The sequence below is a fragment of the Microtus pennsylvanicus genome, chromosome X, assembly GCF_037038515.1.
Source record: "Microtus pennsylvanicus isolate mMicPen1 chromosome X, mMicPen1.hap1, whole genome shotgun sequence".
NCBI classification, from domain to species: domain Eukaryota; kingdom Metazoa; phylum Chordata; class Mammalia; order Rodentia; family Cricetidae; genus Microtus; species Microtus pennsylvanicus.
The window spans coordinates 35,017,990-35,029,967 of record NC_134601.1 but is presented as its reverse complement, the minus strand read 5'-3'; positions in this window follow the sequence as shown (position 1 = coordinate 35,029,967).

Sequence of the window (11,978 nt, the reverse complement as noted above, 5' to 3'; positions counted from 1 at the left end):
TTTACTGCTTCCTCTTCTCTCGGAAATCCATGCATCCCTCTTTGGGTCCTCTTTGTTATCTATTCTCTCTAGGACTGTAGATTGTAGGTTGGTTATCCTATACTTTACTCCTAATAACCACCTACAAGAGAGTACATACCAAGTTTGTCTTTCTGAACTTCAATAAGAATAATTTTTTTCAAGTTCCATCCATTTACCTGCAAATTTCACAAGGTCTTTTTTTTTTCAGCCGAGTAGTTCTCCATTGTGTAAATGCATCACATTTTTCTTTCCCATTCTTTGGTTGAGGAAAAGCTAGGTTGTTTCCAGGTCCTGGCTATTATGAATAATGCTGCTACGAACCTTGTTGAGCAAGTGTCCTTGTGGCATTATTGTGAATCCTTTGGGTATATGTCTAAAATAGGTATAGCTGGGTATAGAAGTAGATTGATTTCAAGTTTTCTAAGAAACCACCATACTGATTTCCAAGTTTGATCTCCCACCAACAGTGGAGGAGTGTTCCCCTTACTCGACATTCTCTCCAACATAAGCTGTCATTAATGTTTTTGATCTTAGCCATTGTAACAGGTATAAGATGGTATTTCAGAGTCATTTAATTTGCAATTTTCTGATGACTAAGGATGTTGAGCAATTCTTTAAAGGTCTTTCAGTCATTTGAGATTGTTCTATTGAAAATTCTCTGTTTAGATCTGTACCCTATTTTTTAATTGGACTGTTTGGTATTTTCCATAGTATAATTTTGGCTTCTTTGTCAAAAATCAGGTGTTCATAGGTGTGTGGATTTGTGTCAGGGTCTTTGATTTAATTCCATGATCTATGTGTCTTTTTTTATGCCAGCACCAAGCTGTTTTTATTACTACAGCTCTATAGTAGAGCTTGGAATCAAACAATCATGTACAATACAGGAACTTCTAAAGGTAACACCATTCTTAATCCTATTTCAAAATTCCCTTGGCTGAGGAGCATGAAGATCCAAACATGGCTATGCCTCTGCTAATGGATATGTGAATTGTCATGAAGGACTGCAGCAGAAGGAAAGAAGAGAGTGGCGGTTTTTCAGGATGCAGGTTTGACTTAGCATTCCTGTTCTACTGTAACCACAGCAGCTTCATGAATCATGGCAAGTTCCTAGCTACTCTAATTTTAACATCCCCATTTGGTTAATGAGTCAACATATGTAAGTGATGAGCACTCTGTAGTATCCTATTTGCTACATGATACATGAAAACAATTCCAGTTTGCTCAGTTGTCTTGTTTGTGATGGCATTTCCTCATGCACAGTTCTCTAGAGTTCACATCTGAATTTGTGTGCATGTACTCGTGGAGATGCATAGATGCGCATTTCAGTGTTCAGCAATTAGTACCTCGTTCTGTATCTGTGTGAGTTACAGATGTTTTGGCATACAGCTGCATTCATATATTGAGGAAGAGAATGTGTGTATGAAGATGTTCTGTCTCCACAGCTGCACATATGTCTCTATGTCCGAAGCATTATTCCTTTACTTTTAGTATACTTTTTCTTATTTGACCTTGATTTTATCCTTATGGGGGTAACCCAAGTCATATAGATGGTTTGTTTTTGTTTTTATCTGTGCTGTGAGTGTATATAAACAAAGAATATGTATCCCATGGTTAATTATTGTATTTCTCTATTCCTCATTTGTTTCCCTCCTGCTCTCAAATGTCTCTTGTTTCCTCTTTTTTAATATACCATCTTCCTGGCTTTTTATTCCTATTAGAGCATTGGGAGGTGGCATCTAAAGTGGATAGAACAGTCCTGAAATGAGGTGTGAATCCCTTAGTGGCTCTCTCCTTTCAGGTACAATTCAAATTCCAGGAGAATGTTTCCGAGGGCTCCCAGAATTCTTCAGAACTTGAGAATAGAGGCTCACCAAGTGGGACAGAAGCAGATTAGACAGACCATTGTGAAATGTTTTTGTTGTCTTTTTCCAGGTTTGATTTTTGTTTCTGTTTTTTTTTTTTTTTTGTCATTTAAGAAGCAGGTCTAATGACAGCTTTCTATATCTCTGCCTACACTTAAATATGCAGTGTCCATATCTTCTCAAATTAACCTTCTCTTTGTTCTTGCTCAGTTAAATCTCCCATTTCTTTCTTAGTAGAACCTGTCTATTGGTTAAGGAGGAAATATTTCTGATCATTTTAATTTGACTTACAGTATGAATTGTTACTATATTAATTTGCTTATTTTACTTAAAAATTAAGCATAATATAATCTCAAAAATAAATGTACATTTTGAGGGAAACTTGAGTCTAATAAATGGAGCTAATACTATTACCTGTTTCATAGGGTGCATGAGAAAAAGGCTAGAGCAAATGGCTGATATATATGCTATATTTTATTAATAATTCTATACATTTCATATATTAATAATAATTATTCACTACACTTTAATGTAGAGACTATCAATATATTAACTTTAAATATTAGGAAACAAGCCTGGAGAGATGATTCATGGATAAAGAGTATGCGCCGCTCTTCCAAAGAAACTGAATTCAGCACCGTATCAGGAAGCAGCTCACAACTACCAATAACTGCAACTCCAGGGGATCCAACAGCTTCTTCTGTACTCCCTGGGACCTGGCACTCATATGCGCCTATCCACACACAAAACAGATGACCAGGAATCTGAGGCTGGATAGCCCAGAGAACTATGATGCAAGAAAATCGATAAAATGATTCCTCGTGATATTCCTTTATACTCATAGATCAGTGCCTCCAATCATTATTACAAAGGCTCCCCACAGCAGCTGATGGAGGCATATGCAAGGACCCACAGCCAAACATTAGGCATGAAGAGAATCCAAATTGGAAATATCCATTGAGTCCATCCCTTCGGAGCTCTGTGAACACAAGGAAGAGAGGGAGGAAGAATTGTAGTAGTCAGGGGGTGGGGTGGAAGACACCAGGAGAACATTGCCCACAGACATTAACTAAACAGGGCTCATAGTGACTGAAACAGCAATCATTTAGCCTGCATGGGACTGTGCTAGGTCCTCTCCATATATGTTATGGTTGTTTGCTTGGTGTTTTTGTGTGACTCCTAACAGAGGGAGTGGGAGTGCCTCTGACTCTTTTGACTGCTCTTGGGACTCTTTTCCTCCTACTGGGTTGCCTTGCCCAGTGTTTATAGGAGGGGTTGTGCCTAATCTTATTGTATCATGTTATGTCATGTTCTGTGGATATCACTGGGAGGCCTGCTCTTTTCTGAAGGGAAATGTAAGAGGAATAAATAAATAAATAAATAAGTGATTTTAAAGAACGTTTATAAAACTGAGGTTCAGGTAAGGCTTGATCTCATCAAGATCAAACATACAGTACGTGTATAACTAGTGCTAAATTCAAGTCCATATGGCTTTAGTAACTCAGAACCACTTTGTACTTTCTATTTTCTAGCACATTGTTTTTTCATATTTATAGTGTATATGATAGGTAGAAATGATGATTTATGTGCCAGTCCTCCTCACACTTACTTTATTAAGTATAATACTTATTACCTTTCCATACAATTCTATTTTTATAAAATTTATTATTAAAGGGAAGTAAATTACTGAGTTGTAATTCATCCCCATGCATCTAAATTTTGCATTTGTATTTTATAATAGGCACACTGGCAGTGAACACTTTTATACTCTAACGTCTGTAGCCAAAACCTAATGTTTTACTTAAGCTATTAAATCAATGCACTATGTGTTAGCATTATTAGCAGAATTCTGAATCATGAACTTACAAACTGTTATTTTTGTAAAAGTGATTGCTTTCCTTTCAATTTGTGACTGACACAAATTCTACCAATGTAAAGGAACAGTAAACACACTTTAGTAGAAGTAAGATAATGAGGGCTAAATACATGTTTGTGGAGAGGAAAATAGCTGTGTGTGTTTCATGTTCTGGATGAGCCCGCCTCTGCCAAAAATAAGCAAACAACTAAGCTAAACAAACCTTTGTCAGTTGTCCAATCAAGCTGAGAAGACTGGAAGACTGATAGCATTGCCTAGGCTTTCGAAATGATGGGGAAGAACATTTGGCTGCCTAAAGGGAAAATATTCAATGTAGAATTGCTGTTTGGAAAAGGTTCTAAAAGATTTGGAAGTAGAGTGTACCTTTAGAGACCCTGAAGCAGGTATGCCTTCACACGTGAGGTGCAACCTCAGAGTGATGAGTAAAGTTTCAATACAAACATATCTGAATTTCATACCCCAGTAAGTGCTGTCATCTCCAAAACAGAATTTATCTTCTTAACATTAGCTTTTAAAACATACTTTTGAAAATTCTTTTCTGATGTATAAAACTGTGTCCAGAAAATGGAAATGGCTACCTGGAATGTGATAGGGTTTCTGAAACCTAGAAAACAGCTCCTATCTTCTCAGCCATTATTGAAGATGATTACTTGGGAAGCTAAAGGAGCACTGAGTTTTTTGTTATACTAAATGGAGTTATTTACGCAGTTAAAGGCAGTGAGATTCATATGGCCTTAGGTCTAACTCTCTTTTCTCTTTTGTTTTTAAGTTGAGTAGGTGCTAGTCCATCATGTAGGCATTTATTTTCGTATGGATAACTAATAAAGTTAAGTGAAAATATTTTTTATGAAATGTACCCCATGAGACCCATTCATAGATGCAAATAAAAACAAGTGACATGTCAGAGAGTGTTGTAATAGGAGCGGTGGGGCTGCGTCCCCAGCACCCCGGCTGCCTGGCTAGCTTATGCCCCGAAATAATTACATGCACACTGTATTCTTTTAAACACTGCTTGGCCCATTAACTCTAGCCCTTACAGGCTAATTCTCATATCCCAATAAACCCATCTCTAATAATCTGTGTGGCATCAGTCTTACCAGAAAAGATTCTAGCCTACATCCATCCTGGGTCTGAGCTTCATGCGTCTGCCTCAGAGAGCAGATCGTCTCTCTGAGCTCACTTCCTCTTCCTCCCAGCATTCTGTTCTGTTTACTCCTCCCACCTATGTTTTAACCTGTCAGGGCCAAGCAGTTTCTTTATTGCTTAACCAATGAAATCAACAGATTGATATATGATACTCCCACATCAAGAGGGAAATGGGGTGATACAAATCTGAGTAGCTAGATTTTTATGCAGGTGACAGACTTAACTGGTTTAGTACTGTTGTCCTGGAAGCCTTTTTAAAAGAGCTTGATAGTGCAGATGAGGTTTGTTTTAGCAGAAGCTTCAGAGAGGTTCACTATTTTAAAAACAAACAACTATTTTTTACATTTGATAAAGATACATGAGAAAAATTTAAAAAGTTTGAAGAAGTTACAGGGCATCAAAGTGACACCGGACATGGTTCAGGTAAATGTTGTGGCATGTGCATTTCATGTCATGTGTATAAACAATGTCATTACAATGTTCTCAAAACAGGACAGACACAGACGAAGTCAAGGGCTCCAGGGCATCCAATGGTAGACGACATGGGTGAAAAAATAAGAATGAACTGCAATATTTATTATTCTAGTTTCCTTTCTGCTGCTGTGATAAAATACCCTGAAAAAGAGAAACGTAGGAGATAAATAGGTTATTTTAGCTCACAATTCTGTGAAAATCTATTCCATTTAGCTTCATATTCCATTACTGTCCATCACAGTAATGGGAGAAGTCACATTGGTAGGGAGTTGGTCACATCATATCCGTAGTTAAGGGTACAGAGAAATAAATGCATACATATTTACTTATGCTCATCCCCTCCCTATGCTTATATAGCCCTTAGCTATGGAATGATGCTACCCACATTGTTCTTTGCTCTTCCATGTAAGTTAATAGTCAAGTTAAAACACTGACATGTCCACGGACCAATATGATCTATGCAATCCCTCAATTGAGACTCCCTTTTCAGATGACTCTGTGTCAACTTGACAATTAAAACTAACCATCACATTTGTTAAGCATTTGTGATGTGCTAGGTTTCTTCAATACTTTCCTTTAAATCAGGCGTGGAGGCAAAAAGCCTGTAGTCTCAGTTACTTGAGAAGCTGAGACTAAAAATTCCTCCTCCCATCTTCCCAACATTCTTCCTGGCCCCAAAATCCTGCCTAACTATTGGACGCTAGGCTTTTTATGAAAACATTCACAGTGCCATATCTTCACAAAGTGTAAAGGAATATTCCACAATGGTTTAAAGCCTTCCTGGGCTATACTGAATTTCAGGCAAACCTAGGCCATTTACTAAGATCATTTCTCAAATTTACAAAACAGAAAAAATGACTATGGCTACAGCTCAGTGGTAGAACATTTGCCTAGCATGTGCAAAACCCTCAGTTCAGTCTCAGTGCTGATTTAAAAAACAAAAAACAAAACTGTGTGTGAACTAGAGCTTATTTCAAGGGTGAAGAAACTAAGACTAAGAGAAGTAAGGGAGCATGCGCAATGATGTACATATAGTAACTGATACAGCTAGTGCTGGTCACAGACCTCAGACATGTCACAGACCCAAGTTCATGTTCTTCCTTGATATATTAAGTCACTCTTCAAAGACAGGTGTGTCTGGATTTGCACATGGAGAAGAAAGAGCTACAATAGAACAGCCTTTTGAAAAATACTAACAGTCTGAAGGAATGGAAGCCAAAAAGGTGACCAGCTAGCGATGGGGAATATAGGAGAAATAGTGAATTTTTGAATCAAGTGTATAAAGTGCTATACTGCTAACCAGCGCTAGCCAGCACACATTTTGTTTCGATTGCAAAATGAGTTTTGAAAATGTAAAACTTCTTAACAGGGTCTAAAATGAGAAAATTACACATAAAAATGCTGGTTTTCAATTTTATCCCCTGCCCTCTGGAAAACCCCAAAAGCCTGGAAACATAAAGCCAAAGATCCTGCAAGGCAAAATTAGGTAGAGCCAAGTTGTATATGCACTGGCTACTAATGTTCTAGGCTTCAGAGTCAGTACTATAGCTTAAACACAGGCTGCTTTTGCATATAGCTGGTCAGGGTCACTCTAAAATATTTTGGTTTATAAGTAGTAGCATAGATGCTTACTGTGGATGTTTATTTGAATAAAATGCCATTTTCTGAGAGTGGTGGCAAAGACAATAGGGTGTGACATCCTTCATGGGGTTCCTTAACATGCTCAAACTTCTACATGGCTCATTACCTAATGCTTGAAAGAAACTTGAACCATTTTGTGATATCAACTCTGACAGAGTGGAAAGTTGAAACTCTTCCTTTTTGTCGGTTTCTCAGGTAAAGGAGTTGGGGTACTGAAAACCTTTGCCTTGTTTGGTAATTTAAGTTTCAATAATGATCAGGTTTAGTTGGCAAATAAACATGGCAATGGCAGTTTCCCTTGTCTTGCTAAGGTGATGTCATGATTCTGACAGTATGCCTTGTCAGCATGACAAGGAGTCAGATGTGACTAGATGCACTGTTGTCCCCTTAAAGTGGAGACAGTAGCTTTGAAGTAGTAAACTTAAAAGAATGCCCTTCTACTCTGATTGCTACAGGGTTAGGGACAGAGTCTAGAAGGAATAGGCTGTGGCTGTTTGTGGACATAGTGCTTCTTCTTGGGATTGTTAAAATATTCCAAAATTACATAATGTTGCTGATTGCAAATCTTGGTAAAATATTGAAAAGTATTGTACTGTACACATTTGAGTAAATTGTGTAGTGTATGGTTAGGTTTGTAGCTCATATTCAGTTACAATGAATCCCTAAAAAAATGTCACTGCCTGCATTGCATTGCTCTCTAAACTTAAAGAGATTTCTCGCTTTTTGCTGGGGTTTCCACTCCTCCTTACCTTACCGAAGGCCTTTAAGTCACCAAGCCTTAAGAATGTCGGTTATGCTTTCCACAGGGCAGGGAACCCTGACTGCTCTTCAGACTGGAGAGGGAGGGGGAGAGGAGTGGGGGGAGGGGAAGAGGAGTGGGAGGAGGGGGAGGGAAATGGGAGGCTGGGAGGAGGCAGAAACTTTTTTTTCAATAAAAAAAAAGAATGTCGGTTATGTCTTTAAGTTAATTAAGCAAGCTGAAGACTGTTTTTCAGGACAGCGGTCCCATTCAAATGAAAACCCTTGTTCCTCTTCCCATTTATGTGTTTACCTCACCCTCAGTGCTCTCTTCAGTGTGTCTCTTTTCTCTCTCTGAGCACAGATGAGAAAACATCATTGAATAAGAAACACAAGCTAACTAGTCAACTCACTATAATACAAAAAAAATAATCCTCACAGTATAATGATGAAATGGAACTTAGAATGGAAGGATATGCACCAAACAGAGATAGGTAGGAAAATTCTGTATATTAACATATCTACAGTGGTGGGGCTGAGAGAGTCTCCTTGTCCTTTCCAGCAGTTTCTTCTATTATGAAACCTCAACACATGTTTGAGAAGCCCCATAGAGTATCCAAAAAAAACAACCCTAGACCTCTGGAGAGCACATAATGAATAAAAAAATGAAGCAGGGTAAGGAACATGGATGTTGGAGGAACTAGTTTCCACCAAAGAGTTTATAAACTAACCAGGAGCCAGTACTTCAGCTCTTAGACCACAAATAAATTACACTAATTATGATAAAAAGCTTTTCTATTGATGTAGAAAACAATAGCTTTAAAGAGGAAACTCCCAGGCAATTCCTAGTTTTATCTAAGACTTCCCTTTCTCAATTTAAAAGGCAATGATTTCCTCCTGTGGTTTTTCTCAATGGGCCAGAGGTCTGATAAGATTGTTTCCTTTCTGCACTTGGAACTTGGCCATCTCACTTGGAAGAAGTAACAGATTCGTCTTGCTCTTCTGGCTCTGAGCTCAGTGGGATAAAAGGCACTTGAGATGTGGGTTCAGAGACCGCAGAGAGGGATGAATGTGCCTAGCCTAGGGTAGCCTTTGACTCGAGTCCTTTCCCTCAGTTCATGAGAAGGCTAGCCTTTTTACAAATTGCCTTGGTTTGCCAAGATGTTCCAGAAGTTGAGTAAAGGCCATGTGTTACTATAATACAGTGTTAACTATAAACAACAGATAATTATTTTCTAGAGGTCTGGAGTGTGAAAGTCTAAGATCAAGGGTTTACAGTTTCGGTTTTCTCTGAACAGAACAGGTTCTGTTTCTACTTCAAAGATGATATACCTCATTGCTATATCTCTGGAAGGGAGAAACATTGGACCTCAACATGGTGGAAGAGGTGGATGGAGAGAAAAGAAGTGAACTCAAGTCAGATTCTTTGCCAAGGCATCTAGTCATATTCATGAGGACATAATCATTACATAAGGGTATAAATGTAATTAGGTTTCAACACAAATTTGCAGGGACATCTGGACTATAGTCGTGCTTTTGTTCACAAGGAAAATCTATTTATTATATTTATTTTTATTAATTTTATTTTTCTTTATTAAATCAGCCATGCTTTTTTTCACAAGTAAAATGTATTTATTACATCTTAACAACCTTAGATGTCTTTCCAGCATCCACTGAAAATATAAAATTCAGAGTATCATTTAAGTCAGATATAAGTTAGGCTCAAAGAAACGTTTTATCATAAGGCAAACACCACCCGTCCAAAATAACAGCCTATGAAATAAAAGAAGTTATATGCTTCCAAAATATATTGATGAGACAAACAGAATAATTATACCAATTCTAAAGAGGAGAAAGGGGAAATAGACAAGAAGAAAAGAGTATTGGGTCCCAAGTAAGTTCAAAATGCAAGAAAGCAAACAACATTTAAACTTGATGGTTTAAGAGCAATCTGACTACATGTCATACCTTCAAAATTCACTGGGACAGGATTTGGGATCCCAGAGTTCAAGGGAATCCCACTTGTACAGGGTTGCCAGACCCAGCTCACATTGATGCTTTCATGTGTTGATGTGTCTTCCAGGTTAGGACTGCATGTGAGTAGCTGTATAGTTCTGGGGGCTTCTGGGTAGCCCCATGGTTTCACTAAGCACTGCTTTAGTGTGAAATTTCTGTGGTGTCCCAGACCATACTCCACATAATTTGCGCCCTTTTCAAATCTGTAGATAGAGGTGACCTTGTACATAATGAACACCTACAAAGTCAGAAAAGCTTGTAAGCCGCCAAAATGAATGACTTGAACTCTTTGTACCTTAACCACTTGATGCACAAAATAGGGTAGCTAAAGAGGGTTGGAGCAGAGTTTAAGGAGCTGAAATGTGAAGTTGATACTGGCAATCACACATGAGGTCCTAGAGGCTCCCAGTCTCCTGCTTTGAAATTTTTCTTCTACCAAAGTCTACCTTATTGGGACCTTGGGAGCTCAGTCCAGTGCTCCAGTGTGGGTCTCTGTCTCTATCTCCATCCATCACCAGATGAAGGTTCTATGGTGATATGCAAGATATTCGTCAGTATTGCTATAGGATAGGGTCATTTCAGGTTCCCTATCCTCAGCTGCCCAAGGAACTAACTGGGGACATCGCCTTGGGCTCCTGGGAGCCACTCTAGGTTCAAGTAAGTCTCTTGCCAACCCTAAGGTGGCTCCCTTAACTAAGAATTGTGCTTCCGTGCTCCCCTGTCCAACCTTCCTTTATCCCAATCATCCTTTTTCCCCAAGTCCCCCCCTCCTCCCCTTCTCCCTTTTCTCTCCCCATCTCCCCTTACCCCCATCCCACCCCACCCCCAAGATCCCAATTTTCTCCCCGGCAATTTTGTCTACTTCCCATAGCCAAGATGATAACTATATGTTTTTCCTTGTGTTCACCTTCTTATTTAGCTTCTTTAGGTTCACCAATTGTAGACTCTGACCCACACTGGAGCACTGGACTGAGCTCCCAAGGTCCCAATGAGGAGCAGAAGGAGGGAGAAGATGAGCAAGGAAGTCAGGACCACAAGGGGTGCACCCACCCACTGAGACAGTGGGGCTGATCTATTGGGAGCTCACCAAAGCCAGATGGACTGTGACTGAAAAAGCATGGGATAAAACCGGACTCTCTGAACATGGCGAACAATGAGGGCTGATGAGAAGCCAAGGACAATGGCACAAGGTTTTGATTCTACTTCATGTTCTGGCTTTGTGGGAGCCTAGCCAGTTTGGATGTTCACCTTCCTAGACCTGGATGGAGGGGGGAGGACCTTGGACTTTCCACAGGGCAGGGAACCCTGACTGCTCTTTGGACTGGAGAGGGAGGAGGAGAGGAGTGGGTGGAGGGGGAGGGAAATGGGAGGCTGGGAGGAGGCTGAAACTTTTTTTCCTTTTCTCAATTAAAAAAAAAAGTCTACCTTGATGGGCCTGTGATGGGACTAGATAGCTTGACAATGTGTAACATGTCTTTGAACTCAATCTCCAACTATCTTGATTAGTAGCACCCAAATGTTTTTTATTTTTTAAAACACTCTTTCTTTTTAAATTTTACATACCAATTCCAGTTTCCTCTCCTCCCCTCCTCCCTTCCTCCCACCTTTCCCCCACCCAACCCCCATCCACTCCTCAGAGAGGGTGAGGCCTCCCATGGTGAGTCAACAAAGTCTGTCACATCACTAGAGGCATGAACTGTCTTTTTGGGGCTCATTTCCTATGGAGGGATACCTTGCACCAAGTTTTTTAGCCTTAACTTGGCTTTGGCTTTCTCTCCCAAACAAGTGTGTGTGTGTGTGTGTGTGTGTGTGTATGTTCATATGTGTATTTGTGTATATGCACACAAATGCACACACACACATTCTCAGGCTGAGAATTTTCCAGGTTATTGTTTTTCCTTTGGTTAGAAATTTCAGCTTTTAATCATGTCTTCCCTTCCACACACTATTGTAACAGTTTAGAGAAGCCACATAGTGCCCTAATTTCTTGTTGATTATAGTTTAATCTTACGTCTTCATTTACTACTCACAAGTTCATTCCAGACTCCTGTGACATTGACATAATTTGGCCAACGTTTTTGTGACATTATAAATAAGGTTGGCCTTTCCTCCACTTCCCACTACCATTTCTATCAGACGGGGCATAAGAAGAGCCTTTATATTGGCTCATTCCTACCAGTGTCCTGTACATGGCCACCTGCATA